The 24426-nt window shown below is 46.1% G+C and overlaps 1 long non-coding RNA gene across 3 annotated transcripts in view; it reads left to right on the top strand.

Moving 5' to 3' along the window:
- LOC147342854 (uncharacterized) overlaps positions 1-24426 on the top strand; it is a 153460-nt gene that overhangs the window by 3991 nt on the left and 125043 nt on the right. For 2 of the 3 annotated variants that reach the window (XR_015156765.1, XR_015156764.1), the window contains exon 1: positions 14699-15140. This is a non-coding gene — a long non-coding RNA (uncharacterized LOC147342854). Of the gene's footprint in view, positions 1-7688; positions 7799-14698; positions 15141-24426 lie in introns of those variants that run through there. The other variant, XR_015156767.1, reaches the window with a different exon arrangement.

Raw genomic sequence — 24426 nt, 5'->3', positions numbered from 1 at the left:
ATCCGACCGGGGAGGCCTCAGTGTCTCCTCTCCTTCGGGAGAACGGAAGGACGCCTGCGGCCTACGTAAGTGGTGCAAACTTCTTGTCTTGAAGTTTTATTGGCCTCCCGAGTAAACCAAGCTACTCAGCCTCTTTTCTCCACTGAATTTTCCTACTGAGCTATCCTTATTCTATTACTCTTTATATCTTTAATTAATATTTAATTAAGCTATTGTATCCTGATCCTCGCCTATGCCGTCTCTCCTTCGAATACCCTGGATCAGCCGGGGCTGGTCCCCGGCAGAGAAGGGCTGTGGAAGAAGGGAGGCACCTGTGCCAGGCAGTGAGGCAGTAGCTAGTAAGGAGCATGAGGGTGTGTCACATAAGTTGGTAAGATAGTTCCCAAAGTGAGTTCCACTGAGTGCCAGTTCAAACAAGCATTAATAGATGTTCCTGTGAGACAGGTTCTGTGGAGGAGGAAGTTTGGGAAATGCCAGGTGTCTTTACTACGAAATTCTCCCTGCTTTTAACACGCCTCTGTATTTGATGATTCTGCAGGATCGAGATACACATCTGAGATTCCCAAACATATGGAATCATGGAACCCTTATTCAGTGGAGCATTTTGTAGGATCACAATCTGTGGAACACGATTTGGGAAGCATGGTAGAGTAGGATGGTGGTGAGGTTGGGAAATGGCAGGAGCAAGAGACTCCCCTGAATGTTTGCAGGGGGACAGTGGTCTGCAGGTGACTGTGGGTGGTAAGGAGTGAGACTCTCTTCTTCAAGCCTAGAGTGAGAAACTTCTGTCTTAGTCCAAAGGGGAAACCAAGATCACATCATTTTGCCTCTAACCAAGTTGGCCCTCACCCAGAGAACACACCCTCCCTACATGTCGGGAAACAAATAGAGGATTGATGCAGGTTCTCCCCCTTTAGATTCAGCTGAGAACAATGGGGAGGAGCCTCATCCCTGGGGAGAGCAGAGTTACTAGACCTACTCCTCCAGGCAGGGTGTAGTGCGCAAGGATGATGGGGCCTGATCTTGGAAGGTCTCTGCAGGGCAAGTTCTGTGTCCTCCATGTGTGCTCAGGGGCAGGAGAGAACTTCCATCAATGGGTGTAACAGCAGCATCTCAGACAGCACTCTGTGGCCTGGAGAAGACTCTCTTTTATGGGACTACCTGGGAGTAACCCTGTTCTCAGGGAGACAGCCAAGTCTTTGCAAGCTTAAGTACCAGGGAGTCAGCCCGCTAGAATCCTTTTGAGCTATGTCACTGCAATCCTAATGCACTCTTACCATCCTATGGTAGCCTTTGCATGGGAATTAATCCCACTGTACTCTAACAGAGCTATGTGTTCTTCTTTATGACTTGAGACTAGAGGTTTCAGCCTATACCAGGGGATAGACTGGTGACCTAAAGGGAGACATCTCTTGAAGGTGGCATTTGTCCAGAGGGCCATTCCCCCACAGAAAGGGGCCCCTACCACCACATTACCCCTCAGTGCTGTCATGAAAGTCAATTGCTGCTGTTAATCATTTCAGTTTTAGGGACATTTCTGGAGTAGACTTCCCTGGTGGCTCAGATGGTAAAGCGTCTGCCTACAATGCGAGAGACCCGGGTTTGATCCCTGGGTTGGGAAGATCCTCTGGAGAAGGAAATGGTACCCACTCCAGTACTCTTGCCTGGAAAATCCCATGGATGGAGGAGCGTGGTAGGCTACAGTCCACGGGGTCCCAAACAGTCAGACATGACTTAGCGACTTTACTTTCACTTCACTTTTCATGGACTAGGCACCAAGTTTTCAGTGGGCTTTCATTGTTTCTGTTGGTTCATGAGAATTTGTTTACAACTGAGGAAATGGAGATTCAGAGTTTAGAAAATTTTCCTGGAATCATACAGATGGCAAGTGGCAGAGCTAGGGTTCAAATGCAGATCTGTCTGACGCCAGAGACTATGCACTTTAGGGAACTGACAAGAATACTAGAGTGGGTTGCCATTTCCTTCTCCAGGGGATTTTCCTGACCCAGGGATCGAACCTAGGTCTCCTGCATTGCAGGCAGTTCTTTACCGTCTCCTGAAATGATGATGCTCTTAGGATTTACACAACAGGGGGGATTTGGGTTTGACGTTTGTCTGGGGGAGGAACATTCACTGCTGGGTGTTCTTCTTAAGAGGCAGGATATGTTCTGGGACTTGGGTCCTGGGAGTCTCTTCATATTTTCTCTGTCAATGTCCTCTGGGACCCGGGAGCCATGGTTTTGAAGCTACTCCTGCCAGTTAGCTTTGATACAAATGGGCATCAGCTCTAAATCAGTAGAATGTTCTGTCATTGGCTCTAAGCGGCAAATGAGATAATTAGGTCTTGCAAAGCTGGTCACCTGTCATCTCATTTCCATGTTTGATGGGGTTCCTAAACATTGGTACCATTTGTCAAATACTCCTTTGTGCTCCTTTTGAAGGAGTTTTGCTCTAAAGGGGAGGAAGAGAAGTGAGGTGGTACGTGAAGGGAAAATTGAGATTAGGAGAGGCAGTTTTTTGTTTGTTTTTAAATCAATGAACAAATGAATGAATGACTAAACACATAAATAATAAGAGTATGTTAGTATGCTGAAAGGAATGATCAGTAGTGAGGAGGCATGTGCTGAAATAAGATGACTGAAGCTATGTCCTCAAGTAGATGAGATGGGGATAGCTTTAAAACACAGATGGAAGGAATGGCTGTAATCAGACCTTTGGCTGGAATCCAGATATCCCATGCTTACAGAATCCTCCAGGCCATAGAGGGGAGGCTGTGGGTCTTGGGGAAGAGACTGGGCCTTAGCCAGGAGGACTGATTTCCAATGGCCCTGTACTTCCTCCAGAGGGTCCTGGAACAGGGTGGATAACCTCTATGAGCTTTGGTTTTGGTCTCCTTGTAAGATGAAGATGATTTTGCATACTCTGCAGAGTTGCAACAAGTATTAAACAATAAGTGTAAGCAGAACCCTTGGCATGGAAAATAAAAGTGATTTCAATTCTATCACTGAGAGATAACTGTATTCACCATTTTAATGTATTTTTGCACCTATCTTTTTCCCACTTAATATAAACACATACTTAAAAATACTATTGTTCTTTACATACTCTTCTATAACATGCTTTTAGCACTTAAATATATTGAGGACAATTTTCCACAACAATTTTTCTATAACATCATGTTTTAAATATATGCAGATCATTGCAGTAGGTGGATATACCATACTGTATTTTAACCAATTCCTGTTGTAGACGACATGGAAGTTGCTCCTTACTATTTTCTATTATAAATTACACTGTTAACATTTCCTTTCAGCTGTATTTTCACATACATCCATGGTTATTTCCCTATGGAAGTTTTCTGGCAGTGGAATTTCAGCTGACCTGTGGGCAAGCTCTTTCACACGGCTATATATAGAGAGGAAGAGGATTTTAGGGGACAGCACAGACAGGCAGAGTGAAGTGTGATACCTGAAAGGTGCTGATGAATGGCTTGCTGTCATTCAGGAAGCAGGGCTCTGGGGGCCTGAGATCAATCTCAAGATGTGATCTGTCTCCTTTAACAATTTAATTGCTGCCCTGGTTGAAGACATGAAGGCAAGCTTACCAAATATGAGAATGTTGTGAAGTTGGCAAGGATATGTTGAATGATGGAATCAAGATGCAAGGGAGACCCTGAATGGCAGGAAGAATGGGCTGAAGCAAACAGGAGAGACTGAATTGGGAAAACTGTAGTGTCTTAATGATAAATCTAGACTATGCACATCAGGGCTAGAGTAGAGCTGGATGAATGCCAGGTCATGCCAAAAAGACATGGGAGTTGATGTCGTGTGGTTGACCCCCAAACTCATGCAAAACAATCCAATAACCCTCAGGTGGTATTGGTATGAGTACAGTGTCTAGACCTTGTGTCAGTGGAATGTTGATAAGCTGGAGCTCAGCAGAAAGAAAAAAGCGATCAGGCTGTTGAATGGTCTAGACCATAACTGTTCAATAGAAATACTGCTGTTGGTCCATCACTAAGTCAAGTCCAACTCTTTGTGACCCCATGAACTGCAGCACGCCAGGCTTCCCAGTCCTTTACTATCTCCCAGAGTTTGCTCAAATTCATGTCCATTGAGTCAGTGATGCCATCCAGCCATCTCATCCTCTGTCACCTCCTTCTCTTGCCCTCAATCCTTTCCAGCATCAGGGTCTTTTCCCATGAGACAGCTTTACAATGCAGGCCATATCAATCTATCTATCTAAAATTAAAAAAAATTTCTAGTAGCCAGTACAATATTTTAGATAACTCAGTCTATCCAAAATATTATCATTTTGGCATGTAATCAATATAAACAAATTATTGAGATATTACATTCTCTTTCTCCCCCTATGTGCTAAGTCTTTGAAATCCAGTGTGTATCTTATACTTCCAGCACATCTCAGTTCAAGCTGTAAATTTTCAATGGTCAAAATGAAATGTAGTTCACTGAAAGAAAAAGTTGTATTTAGTGGAAAAATATTTTATACTGCTTTTGTTTTTTAATTTAAATTTAAATTATTAAAATTAAGCACAATAAAAATTGAGGTCCTCAGTTGCCCCAACAGCACTTCAAGTACTCAGTAACCTCGTGTGGCCAGTGGCTATTGAAATTGGACAGGGAAGGTCTATACCCTATGGTTGCTACTCAAAATGTGGTCCATGGACCAACAAGATTTGCATCCTCTGGGAAGTCGTTAGAGGTGCAGATGCTCAGGCTCCACCCAGAACTCCTGAGTCAAAATTTGCACTTCAGCAAATTCTCTGCACGATTCATGTGCTCACTTGAGAAGTAGTGATCTAGATGTCAGGTGATGACTTGGGGAATATATGAAGAAGCCAAGAAACCATGTTTCACATGGGAAAAGGAAACTTCAGGAGACTATGATAATTTTCAGACATTTAAGGGCCCATATGTGGCAAGTGGGAAAGATCAGGTGGAAGAACTGAGACCGCAGGTGGCGGTGGGGCTGCGGTGGGAGAAAGGGAACTGAGCTTTTTTAAGCTGCCATAGTTCGTTTCAGTTAATCCTCATAACGAAAGAACTGGACTTGGAGTTAACCCAGATAATCCGAGTTGAGATTTCATCATCACTAATCACTGTGCAACCTCAAGGAAAAATTTCTTAGCCACTCTGAACCTCAGTTTATTGTCTCTAAAATGGGAAAAATAACAGCCCACATGCCAGGGCTAATGTGAAGACCACGTAGGCAAGGACAATAATCACTGTATTTACCACACCTTCCCTGGGCTCAGACATGGCATAGATTCCGTCCGCAGTGAGGATTTCTTTGTAAACTAGGCAGAGCTCTGGCATGTGAAGGATGGCTGGTACTACTGTCAGCAGGCTTGTGGTTTGGGGTGACAGATTGCGTTTTCAGTAGATACAAATGAACCCTGTCCCTGCATGTCTTCATTGCACCAAAAGCCTCTTTTTTGTTTACAGCCCTGATTGATCTGGGTTGATCTGTCTGCAAACCTTTTCATCAGGAGGGTTGAAAATGGAAAATTGGGGAGGAGAGGTCAGGGCTCCTCCATCTCACCCTGCTCAGTGGGTGGTGCTGGGTCTCTAGCCACGTTACCTTAACGGGGGTAAAAGATCTCTGAAGCGTGGTACTGGGTCATTCTAAGATGAGGAGAAACTGGCCCATCAGAGCGTTTCTCAGCAAAAGATCTCGTTGCTGCTGCGCCAAACCACATCTGTGCTCTGTCAAGTAAACAAAGAATATCTACAGCTCTCAGGCAGGCACTAACATTAGCCGAGTGAGGGCTCTTTGGGGACCGGGGAGAGTAGGCTCGCATTTGAAAATGAACCACTGTACGTGGATTTATAGCACTGCTTTTCTGATGAAGAGGGGGAAATATTTTTCTCTGGGAGATTAGAATTTACTAGTGGATTCAAGTGTAACTTTGGAGAGTGGCAGAGGTATTAGATGTGGCAGTATCACAGTATTGTTTTATTGGCAATTAGATTTCAAACTGGCACGAATGTATGAAAATAAGTCTCAATTATGGGCCTGCGAAGTTTCTCCACCATCTGTCAACAGTTTGCTCCTTATGCCACAACATGTGTACCTTTGGAGGGAAAATGATTTAATAGCCCAAGTCAAGAGGTACAGCTCACCAAATTATATTGGAGTTTATGGCCAAGGCCTGCATTTGTGATTTCTGATGCAGAGAATGCAAACTGAACTTGTGCGCGCGCACACACACACACACACACACACTCTTCAGGGTCTCACAGCTGTCAGAGATGGAAGATATCTTCAAAAGGAGTGAGTTTAACTTTTGCATTTTATAATTGGGAAAAACCAAGTCCCAGAGAGGCCAGGGACTTGTGCAATTGGTGCTGTGAGACCAGGCAGAGCTGGAATGATAACAATAGGAGACTTAAGGATGGGGCAGTGGTGGGTTAGTAAATGTGTAACAACCTCTGGGGAAGTGAAAGCCCCGATGTGTAGCACCTGCCTATTCCCATGATACAAGCACTTTCATGACGGCGATTTCATACTAACGTGATACCACTGAATGTGAAGTTTGGAAGGGATGTACGCTTGCCTCTCAAAAGCCAGTTTCTGTGGCTCCAGTGTACCGTTGAGAAGGGGGATGGAGGTGGTTATAGATATTTGCGGCTCGCCTGCCCAGCATCTGTTTCCCTTTCTAGTAAGTGTACCCTAATTTTCCATGAGGGTGCCCTCCTGTACCCCGTTTTCAGCCCATGGAGTTTGGTTAGGGTTTCCCCATCACCAACTCCAGGAGTGGACCCAGACCTCGGCCAATCAGTGCATTTCATCTCCCCGGACATTGATTGGCTCAGGGTTGGGCTTGTGGCCCAACTCGGCCCTGGGAGTCAGGCCCAGGGCCTTTGTTTGAAGTGGTGGTCTTGGAGCTATGAAGGAGCTTGTATCGAGTGGTGGTCAGGTTGCCACCATGAGAGAAGAGGCTGTCGAGAATAAGACACACGCAGAGGAGAACAGAGCTGAGAGACTAGAAAGAACAGGCCCTGAGTCTGTTTTTTGCTTCTGGATCTATCTGAGCTTCAAGAGTAGTTCCTGGACATTTTGAGAATCAATGAACATGTTTCATTTTTTAAAAAGTCTGTGCATTTATTATGTCAATTATGCCTCACTTTTAAAAATGTGTCCAGACAGAACCAGTTGTGGAGCAGGGCTCCTTCAGGTCTACTCACTTCTGGAGCAGAAGCTCAGTTCTTAGCTGCCTTTCCCAACCATGCCTTTTTCCCCTCTGTCCAAACTTCAGCAAGCATCCTTGTTCTGACTAGGATTTGGGGAAACTGCACGTTTCTTTATCAGGCATGTTACCTCTGATGGGAGGAGTTCTAACTGATGAGTTTGTCCCTGAGAGGTATACTAGGGAATCTCTAGAACCTTTTTGATGTGCTGCTTATCCAGAGTTTGATCCATGAAGCCACAAGCCTTGTCTATTTTGGACATCATTGCTTTCACAGAGCCCAGCACATGCCTGTTTGTGGGAGATGCTCAGTAAATATTAGTGGAATGTCTTGTCTCAGGCAGGCTTTGCTGTGTTATGATGCTGTAACAATCAACCTGTAAACTCAATGGCTTATAACAACAAAGTTTTATCTTTCACTCAAAGTCTTTTATCATTTATGTTGGCTGCAGCTCTGCTCCATGTCTTTTTGTTTTAGGGTCCGGGCTGATGCAACAGCTCCCACTGGGAACATGAAAATCTCATGGCAGAGGGAAAAAGAGCAAAGACAGAACACGTGATGACTCTTAAACTTTCTGCTTAGATAAGGTACTTGGTACTTTTTTTTTAATGTTCCATTGGTCAAAGCAAGTCACTTGGTAGGGACATGTCCCCCAAAGCAAGACACTGCATACCACAGATATCAGTGGAGATGAATAATCAATCCCCTTATAGTTTGGGGAGTGAGTAATGGGGAATAATAATACAGGCAACCACACACTTAAAGGGAGAATGTGGGAATGCGGCTAGAACTAATCTTGTGAAACTGAACATTTGAGTATAGACTGACCCAGCATTGGGCTTCCCTGATAGCTCAGTTGCAATGCAGGAGACCCCAGTTTGATTCCTGGGTCAGGAAGATCTGCTGGAGAAGGGATAGGCTACCCACTCCAGTATTCTTGGGCTTCCCTTGTGGCTCAGCTGGTAAAGAGCCGCCTGCAATGCGGGAGACCTGGGTTCGATCCCTGGGTTGGGAAGATCCCCTGGAGAAGGGAAAGGCTACCCACTCTAGTATTCTGGCCTGGAGAATTCCATGGACTGTATAGACAATCGGGTTGCAAAGAGTCGGTCATGACTGAGTGACTTTCACTTTCTTTCACTTTGACCCAGCAATGCCCAGAGAGCTTCTTGCCTGTGGGTACCAGTGTTTTAGGAGTGTTTCTAGGAGCATGTTTGGTTTAGCAGAAAACTCCCAACTCAAACAACTTAAATGTCTGTAGACAGATGAACGGATATATAAATTAGAATACACTTACACAAAAGAATGTAATGCAGCAATGAAAACGAACGAACCTCAGCTATTTGGAACAACATGAATACATCTTAGAGGCATATTAAGTTAAGTGAAGTAAGAAGATACAGAGAATTTGATTCCAATTTTATAAATCATTCACGTGAAAAAATTACACAAAAAGCAAATGAATGATAAACACAAAAATCAAGATTTGGCTGCTTTGAGTGGGGCAAAGTATAACAGAGGGATAGGCGGATACAACTCACTGGTGACGTTCTAGCTTTCAAATGGGGTGGGGAGGTCATTTTCATATTGTGCATTTTAACATATTTGTTACATTCTTTTGTGTCTATGAAGTATTTTGTTCAAAATGGATTTATAAAAGAATGCAAAAATAACAGCTAGGAAAAGTAATAATTTTTAAAAAGATGAGTGGTTGTGGAAAAGTGCTGTCTTAAAAAGTGGGATTCCTAGAAGCAAATTTGGCAAATACACGTTGGGGCAGAATTCCGGGACCAGGATAGAAGGTGAGTCCTCTCAGCACCGACCCTAGACTGTGGGCAGTTCACACCATCAGCCCTCCCCACGCCTGGGGGATGACCTGTGTCCTCATTGGCCCCAGTATCAGGCTCCCTAGGCTGCCACAGGGACTGAGATGCATGCAGGGAGCCTGCCTATGGGCCCGGACATTCCAGGTCCACAAAGAAAGGTTCGCCCCGGCTGATGAACACAATTGACGACTGGGTTTGTTCAACAGGGGTCCTGATTTAACTGTCCCTGAGTTTGGGCCTCTGTGGGTACATAGAGAAGGCTCCTTTTGGCCTTGTAAAGTTGAAGAGGCCACACCCAGATATCTCTTGGTAATCCCCAAGCCCCACTGACCACTCCAGTGAGGTGGCATTCTGCTGGTAGAGTCCCTGATCTGGTCTCCAAGCTCAGGGCAGGAGAAGGAAGCTTGATTGGATATTATGGATCTCTGACAAAATAACCCAAGAGCACCTGCCCCCAGATGCTTCAGCATCTTCCTAGTCAGAGCAAGTTACATTACTGAGGGGGACTGCCTGCTGTGGTGACTCCAGGAGCCCAAGTGGCATCCGAGTCTCTTCCATCAGAGAGAGAAGAAGGGCGTTATGGGGCGGCTTGGAGATGAGCCAGAACCAAAACCAGAGCATGGGTGAGACCTACCCAACCTCTGCATGAGGGGAAGCCTGCCCACATCAGCTCTGCTGAACTTCCTTGCCCACCTGTGGGGCACATGCAAAAAGCTACCAACTTCTCCCTTTTGGGGGCGGTGCCTGCTTGCCAATCTCTACACTCCCAGGCTCATTTAGCTCGTTTTAGTTTGGTTGCTTCTGGTTGCAGGTAACAGAAATCCCCCAATGTAATTGTTGTCTATTTGCATTTACACAGGAGTAGATATAACATTAGGTGAGACTTGGTCCAGGATTCAAAAAAATATCACTGAGCCCTCTTTCTCTCTCTCATCTCTTCTTGGCTCAGCTTTCCAGCATGGGCTTTATTTCAGAGAGACTTCTCGCTACTCCCAGCCCTAGGGGTCTCCTAGAGCTTCTGGAACTCCACTAAAGTCCAGCGGGAAAGAAGTAACTTCTCAGTCCCCATGCCCATTAAAAGCCCCGAGATTCATCCTGTTGGGGTCACGTGCCCCTTCCAAACCAATCACAGTGACTGGGGACTGGGAGGCATTGATTGGTGTAGTCAGGTCACACGATCTCCTCAGGGCTGGGGATGAAGTCAGCATCCCCAGAACTTGTGGGTTTCAATAGAAATCCAGGACTGTGAGGAAGAAGGAAGGGGGCCTGGATGCTCAGAGAGTAATCCACAGCCACTTCCCGTCTGCTGATGCTTGTTGTTCAGTCACCAAGTCAATGATGCCATCCTCTCAACCATTTCATCCTCTGTTGCCCTCTTCTCCTTCTGCCTTCAGTCTTTTCTGGCATCAGGGCCTTTTCCAGTGAGTCAGCTGTTTGTATTAGGTGGCCAAAGAATTGCTGATGCTTGTTAGTCATTTGGAGGAGCACTTTGCACCTTAAAGATAACAGTGGTTTATAGCCCCACGGATGTTAAAAAAGTATTTTTCTCTATGGTTGTTTGCCTTTTAAATTTATGTTTGTTTTTTAAACTTTTATTTTTAACCATGGTCATTTTCAAACACATGCAAAAGCAGAGTGAACACAGTAATGAATACATCTCTGTATCCATCAACCAGCTGCAACCATTGTCTTATGTTGCTTTTTGTCTTTCAAAGTTTCAAATTTGTTCAGAGTTCAATCTTCATCTTTTCTATTGTGGCTCCTCCTGATAGATGTGATTGTGTTCAGAGGGAAACTGGATACACAGTCACCTACATTTTGTCTAGGTTTGTTTTATTTGGATATATGCTGTGAAGTGAGATGCTAACAGGATTTTCCCTGGGTATCCGGTTTCCCCAGGTCTGTTATTGAATCATCCATCCTGTTCTCACTGGTTTGTGAAGCATCCTTGATTTGGTATTAAGTTCTCGCATGTACCAATATCTGTTTCTGGCTACATATTCTGTTTTATTGACCTATGTGTTCTTGCGCCAATATCAATGTTTAAAATTTAATAGATGTATAAATAAGTTTTCATACCCAGTATACCAAGTTCCACACTAGGCTTCATTTTTCAGTATTTTCTTGCCCAACTTTATCTATTTATTCTTCCAGATGAAACGTAGAACGGTTTTTCTAAGTTCAAAACATAATGGCCTTAGGATTTTGATTAGAATTGGTTAAAGTTCTGTGTAAAGTTGGAAAAAAGAACATTTTCTTCATAATCAGCCTTCAAATGTGTAAATATAGCACATCTTCCCATTTATTCAGGTCTTGTAAGTCCCTCTGTAAAAGTGCATGGTGTTACCTCCCGTGAGGGCCATTCCTGGGTTGTTTATGTATTCTGCTTTGTTTATGGATGAGAGATTTAAAACTTCCTATTTTCTTTTCTTTATTCATTCTCTCTGACTTTTTATTTCTATCAAGTCTGAGTCACTCTGAGAGGTTTAGGCCATGCTTGCTAGGAACCCACCACCCAGTCGGCCAGAGTTTATATTTGCTCTAAAGGTGGACTCCCTTGAGCTCCACGTTACAGTGGAAAGAGCATGAGATCTGACCTCAAGGTAGGCCTGAGCTCAGGCCCCTGCTCTGCCCTTTATCAGCTGTGCATCCCTGGGCAAATTATCATTTTGCTTCTCCAAGTCTCATTTTCCTTACTGGCAAATGAATGTGGGTTGTTTTCTCCATTTTTAATCTATTTCCTTTTATTGTGTTTGTTTCCAAACTTCTCTTTCTTCTCCAGGGGAGGCTAAACTTTCTGGGAACAGAGGTTGTGCCTCCTCCACGGCTGCAGGTGGAGACCGTAATCAGCAAACAGTAGATGTGTGGTCCTGCCAGGCCACACTGACTTCAGAGTCCAGCCCATGGGCACCATTTTGGTTCATTTGAAATAGAAGATACTTCATTTATTTATTTTTATTTTTAGTAGGAGGATAATTGCTTTACAATGTTGTGTTGGTTTCTGCCTTACAACATGAATCGGCCATATATATATATATATGTATATGCATATAAATACGTATATATACCCCCTCCCTCTTGGACCTGCCTCCCACCGCCATCCCTATCCCACCTCTCTAGGTCATTGCAGAGCCCCGAGATGAGCTCCTTATGTTATATGGCAGCTTCCATTAGTTGTCTGTTTCACGCATGGTAGTGTATATATTCAGAGAAGGCGGTGGCACCCACTCCAGTACTCTTGCCTGGAAAATCCCATGGACGGAGGAGCCTGGTAGGCTGCAGTCCATGGGGTCACTAAGAGTCAGACACGACTGAGCGACTTCACTTTCACTTTTCACTTTCATGCATTGGAGAAGGAAATGGCAACCCACTCCAGCGTTCTTGCCTAGAGAATCCCAGGGACGGGGGAGCCCAGTGGGCTGCCGTCTATGAGGTCGCACAGAGTCGGACACGACTGAAGCGACTTAGCAGCAGCAGGAGCAGCAGCAGCAGCAACAGCATCAGCAGTGTATATATTTCAAGGCTGCTCTTAAAGTTTGTCCTGCCCTTTCCTTCTCCCACTATGTGTGCAAGTCTCTACATCTGCATCTCTCTAAATAAAAGATAACTTTGAAATAACCTGGAGCCCTCACCTGGATTATGGTTCTTTAATAAAACTTGGAAATATGGATAATAGTCTTCAAGAGGAAAATAGTTGAGGTTTATTGAGTTCTTAGCATGTGCCAGGTGCCAGGTGATCACGGTCCAGGTATGATCTCGTGAGACTACACAGAACTCTGGTGCAGAAGGTATAATCCCCATCTTAGTTCAGAGATGCTAGAAACAAAGATCGTGCAGCCCAAGTATGGTGCTACTGAGACCAGCTCAGTGCCCTGAACCTGCGTATCCTACCATCTTCCCAACCACAATCAAGCGGTGTGTTAACAGTGCCTCAGACCTTGGAGGTAGCCCTCTGGTGGTCTAGGTCTTGCTTTTAGCAAAGTAGTGAAGTCAGGGAGCCATCGATCGTGTTAGCTGCCTTCTCTTTCTCCTTACATTTTAAGCATCTCCAGAAAAAAGACTGTGATCAATGCTTCTCAGTATGGTGTTGAACTCTTCCTCACCCAGTCTTTGCCACCCCTTGCTCTCCTGACTCGTGAGTGGCAGGGCAGCAAGGCCTTGTAGGACTGCTGGGTGGAAGAGAGGGTATGGACCATGAAAGGGGCATAGAGCATGGAGGTGGAGGACTCATGGCCTGGCAGGATGGCAGTGGGGAAGAGGTCTGAGTGGATTTGTGCATGGGCGTGGGGTTGCATGGGAGAGAGAATGTAGCCATGTGGGAGTATGTGCTTATGCGTGTGAGTCTGTGCATGTATGTTTGACTACATATGGTGTAGGTTTAAGCACATGTGTACGTACAGTCATGTTTGTCTTTGTGCGTGGTTACGCATGAGTGTGTGACTACGTATCGGTGCGTATGTACGTTCGTGTGTGTGTGTGCAGTTGTCATTTGTGTACAGTTTTGTGTTCACACGTAGGGGAGGATGTGTATATCTTTGTGTAGGATTTTATGGGCATGTGGGCATGGGTGGATGTCAATATATGTGTGTGTGTAATTGTGTGTGTGCTTGTACGTGTGTGAGAGTGCGTGAGTGTATGTACAGCAGGGCCCTGGACTGCAGAGCGGGGTGCCTTTCCTTCACTCTTGACAGATGGTCTGGCTAATGAGGGCCCCTCTGCCACCTGCCTGCGTGCCCTCCTCCCCAGGGCCTTGCTCCCTCCTGTGAGTCCTGCTGCCTTCCTGTGGCTGTTTCTCCTCTCCCTGCCCCCTCCCTGACATGTGTGCCTTTTTGGCTGCTGTGTGGGGTAGGTGGGACTAGGACAGAGCTGACAGTCAAGGCTGCCCTGGCCTGAGCCTATGGTGACGGGGCCAGAAAGCAGGCAGGGCTGAGAGTGTGCGTGCGCGTATGCATATGCGTGTGTGTGTGTGTGCGTGTGTGTGTGTGTGTGCGCGCGTGCGCGCATGTGGTGGTTACCATGGCAGGGAGGCAAAGCCCAGGCAGCCCTCACCAGTGCCTGGCCTCATCCGCAGGGTGGGCAGGCAGCCCAGGGTAGAAAGGCCTGTGCTTTGCAGACAAAAATGCCAGATGGTGGGGGATTTGGGGGGGCCTTCCATGGCCTGGCTGCCAAGGGCAAGGAGGTTTTCTGGAGCTCTGGAGAATGAATTGGGGGTTGCTTATATGCTGCTGTGAGTTTTTTTGGTGAATGTGTGTGTGTGTGTGTGTGTGTAGCCTTGTTTTTGCATATTTTAGAATATATTTCCCTTTTGGATTCTATCAGTTTGCTAAAAGATTTGATCTTTAAGCTTTAGTTTTCTTTTTTCTTGTATAAGAAGGGTACATGTTCCTGCAAGGAAGTCAAAACATCTTTTTAAACAGAAAATATTTATCGATAGGCTATGAAAAGCAGCACCAAATGAGGCAGACATTTAGATTGGGTGTTCCAGTTGTGAGTCAGCCTTAGGGCCATGGTGAGTGGCTGGGTTCTGTTCATGTTATGAATGGGTTTTGCCTCCTGCTGCCTAGTTTTCTAACTTTGTCTTTAGTGCAAGTTTTCCCGGGTGGACCCACCCATTCTCGACGATGTGCGCTGCCTGGTCCTATTGGAAAATGCAGAACTTGCCCAGGTGCAGGCTCAGACAGGTGTGGGGTGGCTCTGCTCCTCCACCCTGAACCAACATGGCATCTCCATGGAGACCACCCCACACACTGATCTCACGAGGATAGCCACACCTGAGCACACAACCTTGGGTAGAGACCAGCTTTTCTTTTCTCTTTGGAAAAGAGAAACTGTGTGGGAGAAGGATGATTTTATGTGAGTGAAGCGTTCCCTGGCCCTCACACAGCCCAAGGACTAATGTCTGCACGGGAGGGCGGTGCTCACGGCAGCCTTGGGGATGATGCGTGGACCTTCCAGTGGAGCTTGCCTTGGAAACAGGTCTTCCCAGCCTCAAGGAAATGGCCAGCTGTCTGCCTCTGGCTGTCCTGTTCCCTCATCACCAGCTTAGAAAGCCTCCATGGTGTCATGCTGAATAAAGTCCAGATTCCTTCACAGGGGACTGCAGGTGGTAAGCATAGCCTTCCCAGGGCAGCTTCTTCTGGTAGCTCATCTGTTGCTACAACTTTGGTATCTTACTCCAGGCTCTAAATGCCATTTTCTTTTTAAAAAGTAATTTTCTTTCTTTCTTTCTTTTTGGCTGTGCTGGGTCTTCGTTGCTGTGTGGGCTTTTCTCTGGTTGTGGTGAGTGGGGGTTACTCTGTAGTTGTGGTGTGTGGGCTTCTCAGTGGTGGCTTCTTTTGCTGTGAAGCACGGGCTCTAGAGCACGTGGGCTTCAGTAATTGTGTCTCACAGGCTCTAGAGCACAGGCTCAATAGTTGTGGCTCACGGGCTGAATTGCCCCATGGCATGTGGGATCTTCCAGGATCAGGGACCGAATCCATATCTCCTGCACTGGCAGGCGGATTCTTTACCAATGAGCCATCAGGGAAGCCCTGCTTTTAATTTTTAAGCAGAAAAAAATATGTATTAACATGCTATAAAAGCAGTACCAAATACGAATGAAGACAATAAGACTTTCACTCATGCTGCCTCTCTCCCCAGGATGCCCTTTGCTCCGTTTCCTGCCTGAATCCCATCTTTCTTTCCGGGCTCAGCTAGCTGACACTTCCTCCTTCCTTTCCCTGTGCTCCTATGACATATCATAAACTAAGAAAAATCTCATGTGATTCGTGTGTGAAGTGGCCGCTTTCTTTTCTTGAGGTCGAGGGACTGTATTTAATCCTGACACCTAGCGAAGCTGCTGGCGCGTAGGAGGTGCTCGGTTGGCTGAATGAATAAACAGAAATGCAAGCAAAAAAAAAAAAATTTGAAATGTGTACCACTGAGAACATGCATTATGATTCTGAACGCTGGTCTACTCGTACCACCATCATCATTATTGTTATCGGGGTGTGTGTGTGTGTGTGTGTGTGTCTGTGGGTGTGTGTAACTGCATGTGTGGTGACACTGGTCCATTCAGTGGACACAGAAACAGAGCATTTACAAGTTTCACTCAGGAAATAAGAGATAATGAGACAGAAATTGTTACTCATCCGCCCAATATCCACAGTTTCTTCTTCCAGCACTTTCTGTCTTGAGCATAGCCTTCATCAACGTCATCTTGCATATGACCTCTCCCTCGCCATGATTATTATCAGCCTCTCTTCCACCTTCTGACACGCTCCTGATTGAATACATTTATACTCTAGAGGGAAAGATGGGCCAGTGATTCTGGGTCAAACATATGCTGGGTGTTGAGGATGCAGAGATGAAAGAAGCAGGACCCCTCCAATAAGGAACTCACGTCCTAGGAAGAGACCTGTACAGATACAGACAAAGCTTAGCTAATTCTGTGGTAGAAACAGGAGCAGATGCGCTTCTGAAGCATAGGGAGAGAGAGATCTTCACACTGGAAAGCTTCTACTCATTCTGAAAGTTCCAGCTCATCTGCCCCCTATTCTAGAATGCCTTCCTGTCCAGAAATGTGGGGATTCAGATGTATAATTCAGCCCCTTCCCCCCACAACCTTCCCACCCTGCTATATCACACACAGACATAGACAGACATTTGTGTGTAGAGTCCTTCACTAACGGGGAGCAATTTCTCTTGCAAAAACACAAGCAACTTAAGATTTAAGATTAGATGTTGCTTTTTTATAATGTCCCTTGATTGTTTCCACGACTTGAGTTTAACTCTTCCCATCATGTTACTTGATCCTCTTCCCTCTCCGCCTACTTTTTCTCTCTCTCTGGATCAGCACCCCAACCTTCTTCATTTCTTGGGAGAACAAATGCTCTGTCCACAGCTGATAGCCCCTGGGATGCGCCTGGCTGGCCCTATGGTGGTTCATGGCGGGCGTCTGCCCTGATTGGTCGGTGCTCATGCCACACTTTGCTGTTAGCTATTTTGAATGTTACCCTGGCTTAGCTCCAGTCTTGGCTCCGGGACCCCCACTGCACATCAAGGGCTTGGCTTGGCAACACTTTCCTGTTGGGTCCTCTGTCTGCTTTTGTGTTTTGTTAGGTGTGGGTGTATTGAGTAGGAGGAGGCTCTAGAAGCTACATCAGCCTGCTTGCCCCACCCAACTGCTCCTGGGAATGATCTGCCCTCAGTGCTGTGAGGTGACACCATCACTTTGCACTCACACTCCTGGCTGCTGAACCAAGCGGCTGGAGCAGGATTGCTCCTCAAACAGTGTAGGGGTAGGGGGAGCACCACCAATCCTCCAGTGGAAAATAAAAAGGTCAGTATTAATTCATCTGCACAACTCGCTGGGCTTAAGAAGCACAGCCTGAAATGGCTTCTTGATTGAGAGAAGATGCTTCATTAATCTTGGCCCTCTCATTTAAGAGTGTGAAGAATGGAGACTAATGGCTGGCATTTCAGTCTCATCGATGGGACGCAAATGCACAGACACTGGACTATAATTGTGAGCAGGCCAGGGAGATGAGCAGGGAACTCAGTATCCTGAGGATGGTGGTGGTGGGGAAATGCGTGTGTATAAGTCCCTTCTTGTATACATTGCCTGTTAATTCAATATCCTGAATCATCCTGGAGACAGTCCTCCAGGTCCTCAGTGTGAGAGCTCTGGGCTAGAAGTCAAGAGTCCTGGGTTTGAGTCTGGTTCCTCCACTGCCTGACTGGGTGAGTGAAGCAAGTTGGTGCCTCTTGCTATAAAATTCAGGGAGAGATGACTTCTCTGGTCCATCTCAGTGTTAGGCCGCTTGAAGCTGTGACAGATACCACTTGGGTTAGGCCTTGTAGCCTAGGGTTGAAGGCAATGCCTCTGCCTTTGTGGGGTAGCCACACCTGCTCATGAGATCCAGTGTGCTAAGAGACCTACATAAAGAAGGTGTCAGGAAGTGAATATGCCAAAAGAGTGTAATTGAGGTAGAAATCTAATAGGGAAGGAAAGGAGGGAAACCTCTTTGCAGTTGGGTGTGGGAAAGATTCTAAAAGGCTTCCTGGCAGAAGAGGGCCTTATGGCTCAGGACAAGCTCTGGCAGGCAGAGAAGACAGAGCTGGAAAGTTTCGACTTCCAAGTATCAGATCCGGGGCCCAAGGAGAACTATGTATTTTCTGTAGGTTTCTGGGATGAGGGAAGAGAAAGAACTAGCCATGGCCTGACCACCTAGAAGGCACCCTCAGTACCGTTTGAGCTGCACCAAACCTTGTTTCACACTTTCCAGGATTCCACCCTTGGGCAACCATTCCTGGAGACATAAAAGATTTTTCTTGGTTGCTTACCCGTGTGGTGACTTTGGACTAGTGGCATAGCTACTCTGAGCCGTGTTTCCACATCAGTAAACTGTGGATAATAGCATAGCTTGATAGGTAGATAGTTGGGATTGTATGATTTAATATATATAAAATGTTTACCATGGTGTCTGGCATGGGATAAGCGCTCAAAAGCATTGTTGTTGTTTAGTCACTAAGTTGTGTCTGATTCTTTTGCGACCCCATGGATGTAGCGTGCCAGGCTCCTCTGTCCTTGGGACTTCCCAGGCAGGAATACTGGAGTGGGTTGCCATTTGAGTTGCTATCGTATGGCTGTCTTAATGATATCATTCCTGAGTACCTCCTGCCCCAGGGACGGTGCACTGCGTTCTAATAGTAACTAGCACATTGTGACAACAGTCCCACACGGGCAGCACTGTCATCACCCCGTTCAGAGAAACCTGAGGCACAGAGATGTTAAGTAACCTGCTCAAGGCCACACAGGTAGTACGCAGTGGAGGTATAATTTGATTCCAGGCACCTATGCTCTAAACCACCCTGCTACCCCCTGCTACTAATTCTCTTGGAATTAGTATTATTATTTGGCTTTCAAAAATCAGGCTGCAGATCTAGCCGACCAGTGTGGGGAGGGGGGTGAGCAGAGGAGGCAGTCTGAAATAGTTTCCTTGTTTCCAGCCAACCTAAGGAACAGAGAAGGGGATGGTGGCTCCTGGGGGTAGGGAATGATAATCCTGCATATACATAGTAGCAGGAGCTTGCTGTATGGGTGTGTGGTCAGACTGGGATGGTCCAGACTATAACCTAGGTCAGAAGGCAGCATCTTAGAAATGTGGTTGAATGTGCTGAAGGATGAACTGGGGGCAGATCAGAGGCAAACTTATCTCATGTCTGTGAGGGTTCATCTGTCCAGCTTTGGGGAGGTGGTGAGCAAATGTGATCAAATTGCCAACATCCGTTGGATCATAGAAAAAGCAGAATTCCAGAAAAACATCTTCTTCTGCTTCACTGACTATGCTAAAGCCTTTGACTGTGTGGATCACAACAAACTGTGGAAAATTCTTCAAGAGAGGGGAATACCAGACCACCTTACCTGCTTCCTGTGAAACCTGTATGCAGGTCAAGAAGCAACAGTTAGAACTAGACATGAAACAATGGAGTAGTTGAAATTGGGAAAGGAATACATCAAAGCTGTATATTGTCACCTTGTTTATTTAACTCATGTGAAATGCAGGGCTGGATGAAGCACCAGCTGGAATCAAGATTGCCAGGAGAAATATCAATAACCTCAGATATGCAGATGACACCACCCTTATGGCAGAAAGTGAAGAAGAACTAAAGAGCCTCTTGATGAAAGTGAAAGATGAGAGTGAAATAGCTGGCTTAAAACTCAACATTTAAAAAGCAAAGATCATGGCATCTGGTCCCATCACGTCACGGCAAATAGATGAGGAAACAATGGAAAGTGGCAGACTTTGTTTTCTTTGGCTCCAAAATCACTGCATATGGTGACTGCAGCCATGAAATTAAGACACTTACTCCTTGGAAGAAAAGCTATGACAAGCCTAGACAACATATTAAAAAGCAGAGACATTGCTTTGCCGAAAAAGGTCCATCTAGTCAAAGCTGTGGTTTTTCTGGTAGTCACGTATGGATGTGAGAGTTGGACCGTAAAGAAAGCTGTCATTTAGTTGCTAAGTCATGTCCAACTCTTGTGACCCCGTGGACTGCAGCCCATCAGGCTCCTCTGTCCAAGGGGATTTTCCAAGCAAGAATACTGGAGTGGGTTGCCATTTCCTTCTCCACGGGATCTTCCTGACCCAGGGATTGAACTTAGGTCTCCTGCACTGCAGGCAGATTCTTTACCAACTGAGCTATCAGGGAATTCTCGTTGATCACCAAAAAATTGATGTCTTTGAAATGTGGTGTTGGAGAAGACCCTTGAGAGTCCCTTGGACTGCAAGGAGATTAAACCCATCAATCTTAAAAGAAATCAATCTTGAGTATTTATTGGAAGGACTGATGCTGAAGCTGAAGCTCCAATACTTTGGCCACCTAATGAGAAGAATTGACTCACTGGAAAAGACCCTGATCCTGGGGAAGATTGAAAACAGGAGGAGAAGGGGACGACAGAGGATGAGATGGTTTGATGGCATCACTGACTCAATGGATATGAGTTTGAGCATGCTCCAGGAGTCGGTGATGGACAGGGAAGCCTGGTGTGCTGCAATCCACTCAGACACGAATGAGTGACTGAACTGATGACGAGCAAATGTGATTCCTTGGTCCTCATAAGGTTATTGCCTCAGACTTGTAGAGCCACCCATCATCCCTTGGAGAGGGCCTAGCTTGATATTTCCTTGGACTCTTCCATGGAACATGAGGACCTGGAGCTGTTTTCCTCAGTGTTGTGATTGAATCAGCCTTGAAAACTGCAGCTTTCCTCCATATGGTAGATATTATTGGGGTACCACCAGTCACTCCCGCAGTTGCCAAGCCAGTGCACTGGGCTGGACTTCCAGCCATCAGCATCTGGAAGAGCAGCCCCTCTGAGGCTTTCTTCTTGTGCCTGGGAAACAAGAAGTACAGGACCTTTAATGACAATTAATGACACCCTCCCTAGCCCAGCTCAGTGACTGGCCACAGTTGGGGTGTAAATACCCCAGCTCCCTCACTCCTGATGGGATAACTCTGAGGCACGTATCCCCCACCATGTCCCAGAGATCCCCAGTGGATGAAGCTCCTGCTGCCCACAGTGATAACTTGCTTGGTAACTCCTCCTTCATGGCTGCCTTCCTTTTCCTATCTCACTTCTTTTTTAGAAATAATATTTATTTATTTGGCTGCACCAGGTCTTGGTTGTGGCATGTATGCTCCGCAGCCCATGGGCTCAGTAGTTTCTGTGTGAGTTTAGTTGCTTAGAGTCATGTTGGGATCTTAGTTCTCCCACCAGGGGTCGACTCAGGTCCCCTACACTGCAAGGCAGATTCTTAACCACTGGACAACCAGGGAAGTCCCCCTATCTCATTTCTTTATTTCCCTACCAGGGTTCCCTGACATCACCTCCCAAATAAACTGCTGGCACTCAAATTCTTATATCACAGCCAGCTTCTGGGGAAACCCAAGCTAAGATAGCTGCTCTTGGAGATTTCTACAGCATATTAAAGCATTCAAGGCTCTGAGTAATCTTATAGTGAGACCTAACTAACTTAACCACCTAACTAACTTAAAACTAACTTTCCCAGACTTGTTTGACCAGAGGATTCCGTTTTAACCTGGTACCCAGTAACCGCCCATGAAGCGATGCTCTGCAGCACACACTGTGGGGAACCACGATCTAACCCTAGCTCACAGCTTAAGGCTGCGTTATCTGAGGCCCAAAGAAGGGAGTGAGTAGCTGAGCCTGCTCTTGGCAGAGCTGGGGTTAGGGCTTTTGGCCCCTCCACTCCTGGCCCAGGTGCCTTTTCTAGCTGTTGTAATTTCCTCCTCATCTGTGATATGCAGAGAATAATATTTCCTCCATAAGAGCTAAGGTAACATGTGTGAAATCCAGAGTGAGCTGAAGAGGATTATATAAATATGTGGAATGATTATTCTGACAGTGGGAGTGGGGGTGGAGAGCCCTAGACATAAGAACCAGGTTAGTTCAGTGGCTCAGGGGCATCTGAGTCATTCCTGGAGGAGACAAGGTACCTGGAATTCTTAAAGCCACCAGGCTTCCTGCAAGAGCACTCCCCCTACCCTTCTCCACAACCTGTCAAATCCAAGGCTGACCAGAAATACCAGCTTAGAGGAAAGTCGGAAAATGGCTTAGAGAAGGCCAGCATCCATCTTGGAATGTACTTATCTCATTTTCACAGTCACCGGAGACAGCCAGGGAGGAGAACCAGATGTTCAAGCATCCCTTTCTTGCTCTCACTCACTTGCTCGCTCACTCTATCTCTTTTGTAAATTGAATTTAAAGGACCTGTTTCTTAGCAACAGCAGCAGCCCGTGATTACAGAGTCCTCCTTGGCCATTTCAATGCCCAAGGTTTCAGTAAGCAAATAAACCTCTCAGTACAGGCTGGGGATTGGGAACAGATAGCAGGGCCACAGTGGAAGCCAGCACATCCAGGGGTGTGTTTAGAGAGGTTCCCAGAGAACCCCGGGCGAGGGCAGGAGGGCCTGCAGAACCCTCTGTGGCTCCCAGGTACACATGGTATGGCTTTGTGAAAAGAGCAGTAGATGAAATCTCAGGAAACTTAAGTCTGGCACTAGCAACAATGCAGGGTTACCTTGGGCAAGCCACTGCATTTTTCTAAGCCTTGGCTTCTGCACCTGCCAGATTGGTGGTAACACCTTTCCAAGCGGAGGTGTAAAAGTGATCAGAGCATGCAGGTGTCTGAAATGCGTGAGGAGTGATGATGGGTGTCAGTGGTTAGGAATGTTTCCTTCCTTGGCCTGTAATGCTCTGCCCCCTATTGCTGGAGAAAGCAAACCAGATCCTGAAAGCTGTGAGATAACCTTCCCTCCTCCCCAGAGCCTTGACGATGTCTTCAGGCTTGCAGACATAAAAATTGTGGGGTAGGAGGAGGTCCTGTCTGGGAAAGGGGAGGAGAAGACCTCTTGGTGCAGTCCTGATGATTACAGCGATGACAGGCCTTTGGGGCCCGTCTGCTTATTTCATACCTTTCTGGTCCTTGTAGGCACTTGAATTTGAGATCTCTGTTTTACTGGCAATCCCTTGAACATTTATAAGATGGGGATGTTAATAAAATCTATTGAAAATAATGATTATTAGCTGCACTGCCTGGCTTGTGGGATCTTAGCTCCTTGACCAGAAATCCAACCTGTGCCCCCTGCAGTGGAAGCATGGAGTTCTAACCATGGGACTGCCAGGGAAGTCCCTAAAATAGTTTTTATTAAGGTGAAATGATGTAATGCATGTAAAGTGCCCAGCACATGGCAGGGGTTGAAAGATATTGGTTTTTGTCTCCCTAAAGCTTTCAGAACTTTGAGTCATTTGTATTAGTGGGTCAGCCATAGGAAACTAGAACGGTTCTTTCTAGAGACAACCTTTGTTTAGGCATGCATTCCTTCTGCCATTCATTCATTCATTCATTCAGGCACTGCTGTGTCAGAGTTTGGTCTCTAAAGATCAAGCTCAAGTTCAAATCAAGGTCAAGGCTTGGCTGCTTAAGATGTGGGTGACCTTGGCCAAGCACTTGACTTCTGAGCTGCCCCATTCCATTCATTCATGCAAGCATTTATTTTTTGCTAGGCGTCGTGGTACTTGATGATGAGGCTTTAGTGATACATAAGACAGACAAAAGAAAGTCTTAGTCTTGTTTCCCAGAAGCAGAGCCTGAAGCAGGGGTTCAAGTGCACGTGGTTTATTAGTGAATATTCTTAGGAAATACCTTTAATGGAGGGAGTAAAGCAGAATAGAGAAAGAGAAAAGGCTGAGGTCAAATCTTGCCTCCATCTGATCCACAAGGAGGTGATTGGGTCCTGAATTGTAAACCACACTGTAAAGTGTTCCCCCTTCAGGCAAAAGGAGCAACATTTTATACTCCCAATTCAATCAGGCATCGGCTATGGACCAATGCCGGGCTTGTGTGATCTCTGGGCAAAGCAGCTTCTGCCAGCCAAGGACAGTTCTCTGGAGAAGGGAGGCAGCTGTGACTGTTAGCAGCCAACATTCACAGCAGTTGGGAGATGGGTATCCTGGCCAGGTAAGAGCATCTGTGCCAGGCACTGACTTTGTCTACCACATCCCACCACTTGCACCACTGAGATCCTCTTGACTCTCACATTCAGTTCATTCCACCTGGTGCCAGCTTCTCTAGAAATCCGTGGTTGTAACTCCTGGGGAAACTTTAAAGAGGAGGATTAGTGGGACATGCTACAGTTCCTATTTCCACAATCTCAAGACCACAGTTGGTCATCATTATCTTCCTCCTCTTCTATTTGCTTTTGATTCCTCTTATCCTTGGCTAGCACTTTTGCTGGTCTGGGTGGCTTGCCAGGTGGGGTGGCCCAGGCACTCATCTCTAAAGGAGTCTGAGCACCTGGTTACTATGCCATCCTCAGGCTGTG

The sequence above is a fragment of the Bos grunniens genome, chromosome 28 (assembly GCF_055505025.1).
Source record: "Bos grunniens cultivar Pamir isolate PY7600 chromosome 28, Bosgru_T2T1.0, whole genome shotgun sequence".
Lineage (NCBI taxonomy): Eukaryota > Metazoa > Chordata > Mammalia > Artiodactyla > Bovidae > Bos > Bos grunniens.
This window is presented reverse-complemented; position numbering and strand designations above follow the sequence as displayed.